Source organism: Capsicum annuum, unplaced genomic scaffold (assembly GCF_002878395.1).
Source record: "Capsicum annuum cultivar UCD-10X-F1 unplaced genomic scaffold, UCD10Xv1.1 ctg69049, whole genome shotgun sequence".
Taxonomy (NCBI): domain Eukaryota; kingdom Viridiplantae; phylum Streptophyta; class Magnoliopsida; order Solanales; family Solanaceae; genus Capsicum; species Capsicum annuum.
This window is the reverse complement of record NW_025878646.1, coordinates 1-3,622: the sequence shown is the minus strand read 5'-3', so window position 1 is coordinate 3,622 and position 3,622 is coordinate 1. Positions and strand designations below refer to the sequence as shown.

The 3,622-nt window shown below is 38.9% G+C and overlaps 1 long non-coding RNA gene across 1 annotated transcript; it reads right to left on the bottom strand.

The window, feature by feature from the left end:
* Positions 1–799: 799 nt before the first annotated feature.
* Positions 800–1,826, bottom strand: LOC124894067. Its single transcript, XR_007050998.1, has 2 exons — positions 1,795–1,826; positions 800–1,058 (listed from the first exon to the last, which is right to left on the bottom strand). It is a non-coding gene; the product is annotated as an uncharacterized LOC124894067 (long non-coding RNA).
* Between the last annotated feature and the right edge of the window lie 1,796 nt (positions 1,827–3,622).

Below are 3,622 nucleotides of genomic sequence, written 5' to 3'. Positions count from 1 at the left end.
CCGAAGACACTTCTATTTTTCCTGCACAATTATAGGATTTTTGGGTTGTCATCAGTCAACTTTGAAGTGGTGAGCTTCTATTATTAGAAAGGGTTTACACTTTGAGGTCTTATGTAATTTATGTCTTCAACTACTTTTATTGGATTCTTTTGGCTATCTTTGGGGGCATGTCCCAACTTAGATTGTTCTTGGTCTATTTAGAGGCTTTGTGGATTACTGTGGATTGGGATGATGTTGAACTTCTTAAATTCTTTTCTGAGTTGCCTTTCTTGTTATATGTTCGAAACTCCACTTATCTTGTTATATGTTTGTAATTCATTCGCTGCTACCTGTATTGTGTTCTATTTGGATAGGCAAAGGGGGTGATCTCTGGTCTTCGACAAACTTGAGATACCCATCACGGCCAGGCTCAAATTTGGGTCATGACAAGCTTGGTATCGGAGCCTAGGTTCATGGTCAATTGGGTGTCCACAAAGCCGTGTCAAGTAGAATCTCTTTTATGGGTGTGTAGTGCGCCACATTTATAAGGGAGAGGCTACAAGGCATTTAGGAATATTTCCCTTCCTTGTGTTCTACTTACAGGCTATAGATTCTTGGATGTTGAAATTGTCACGCCCCAAAATCCCATCGGGCCGGACTGGCACCCGAAGCCGAGAAGGCCCGGGAGAACCCGTTCAAATACCTGTACTTTCACTTACATGTCACCAAAAAAATTGGACAGCACTTCGTTGCATATAGAAAGGTCTAATTACCTGTATCAGCACAACACGCACAAATATATATATATATAATACTTGGCCGTCGGGGCCGCCACATATACAAATATAACGTTACTATATAAACTTCCATGACTTTACCCTTCCTTATGTCTACAAAGCCTCTAGGATATACATGACATAACTAGGGTCGGGACAAACCCCCTGCCCACACGTGACTCATGTAAAATAACAAAACATAAGGAACCGACTCGGAAAGCTCCGAAGCAAACTGGAGCTCACCAACAATAGCTGTATGACCTGGCTCCTACTTGTGCGGTGTATGAGTTGAGGTACCTGTGCCTGCAGCATGAAATGCAGGTCCCCCGTGAGGGACGTCAGTACGAAATATGTACTGAGTATGTAAAGCTGTAAATAATCACATATGATATAGGAGCTCAATAGAAATCAGAAACAAGTGAATAAGTCGTAATAGGAGTGGACCACACTTACTAGAACTTGTGACAACCTGTACATTGTATTTATTCAATCACTTTACCTTCGTTCTTATCGTCTTTGTAATCATTACTGTACTGTACTGTGACCATTAGGATGCCTCCAGTACATATCAACTGGGATCGACCCATGCTAGGCTTATGCCCCTGGGATACCACCCATAAACACATGAAATAGGGATCGACCCATGCTAGGCTTATGCCCCTGGGATACCACCCGATAAGAGAGAACTTTCATCACTTAGTTCAATTAATCTTTGAGATTGTTATTTCGATCGTCACCACATTTTTGATACCTTGAAACAATGATACATCAATAGGAACCAAGTAATAGACCTTCTATACAATAACGATGTAATAAGGACTCATTGGTACATCAACAATATGTTTCAGAATCATCAATATCACAACAATGAAATAAGAGCCTTTTGGTATATCAATGAACATTTTGACACTTTATAGGATGGAAACAACTTCGTTGGTAACGTAGAACAATACATGTTTTTGGACAACCTCGGAATCTTACTTGATGGAACATTGGTGTTTTCATGCCAAAGAACATTGTTAGAGTATGCTTTACATACCTCGTTGTAGATTCAGCTACCAATTCAACACAACTTCCCGCCTTTACAAATCACTTATCTACAATGAAATGTTTGGCATCTAGTATTAGCAACCCAACACCACAATTCTCTTCCATAATTCCATACTACCAATATTTGCAAAACATTCCAAAAACCAACTTGAACAATAGGTTTATGTGTGTATATGTATATAATCATCATCTCAATACCACATCATCAATACCACATCATCACCCCAAATTCCTTCACAATTTAACATAATCCAACCATGCACAAGAATAATCCAACATCATTTCCAATCATCTTTCAACAACAATCAAATAACATACTTCTTATGCTCACATGCATATATATATATATATATACATATCCATATAAATAACACCAACATAATTTACATCCTTACCAAAAAAAATGTCCCTTTTGATTTCGAAGTCCTGTTGGCACAAATAAGGGGTGCTTCTCGAAGCCCTTGAGATGGTGAACACAACTACGGAATCAATTTGGATTTTCTACGGTTGAATCACAAGATAATTGGAGTTGAACTTAGGCTAGGGTTTCTTATTCTTCAATGATTTGGATGATAAATGGTGGATATAAGGCTAAGTATATGTATATAATGACCAATTTTCGTCCATGAGGTGATGGAAAATGACCATATTGCCCTTAAAAATTTAAGTAAATCCGAATCTGTCCATGGTGGACTGTTTTGATAGGCTAAAGTAAATCGGCCATAACTCTTTGCTCCGATATCGGATTTGGGTGAAATTGGTATCGTTAGAAAGATAATTCAAAGGTATTTCATTTAATATAAATTAATCCACCCAGTTAGTCCTGTACAAGTAGTTATGATCGTTTGAAGTTGACCCTAAAAATCTGTTTTGAGAGGCTGAAGTAAAACGAGTATAACTCCTTACTCAGATGTTGGATTTGGATGAAACCAATTTCATTGGAAAGAAGACTCAAAGATATTTCTTTTGATATATGGTAGCTCAACCAGTTCATTATATTGAGGGAGTTATGATCGTTCAAAGTTGACCCAAGAAACTGGCAGGCCTCAGTAGTTTCCTGCACATTTTACTGTTCACATCCCGGCCACCGTTTTAAAGTTTTGAACGAGCTCGCTTATATCCGAAACTTATCCGTTTTTGGAAATCTTTATATCGTTGGAAAGCTTATTCAATAACCTTCGTATGGAACCATCGACGGGAAAATTCCGATATAAATAAAGTCGATTCCTATACACCTATAATCAAACTATACACTTGAAACCATCTCAAAATAATCAATACTCATACTTAAACTCATATATACCTAACTTAGGATCAATACATATACCCCAACACATATAACAATGACTAATGCACGTAATTAAGTACGGGGTGTTACAGAAATCTCCCCTAATCCCCTTTTGTTTGCATTTCACATCACACCTCCTAGAAGACCTAATGCTCGTGGAAACTCCTCTGTACCGCTTGAGGACAACATGGACAAAACTCATCCTGCTTATGGGGTACAAACCTGGTCGAGGATCCCTACTTTTGATTGCCCTCGTGGAGTTCCACCAGTTCCTTCTTGTCCTCCTTGAACCCTTTTGGGTGACTTGTGTAATGCAGAGTTTTGCCAGTCAATTCATTTTCTTACTAAGTTGGTGGCCTCCCAGTCGCACCAGTCTGAGTGTGTTGCTCTTATCACTCCTTCTTCTGAGGCCACAAGGGTTGGACAGTTCATGAGGTTGAGTCCTTCGACTTTCACTGGTTCCAAGGTCAAGAAGGATCCTCAAGGGTTCTTAGATGATATGGAAAAAATCTTTTGAGTGATGCATGCT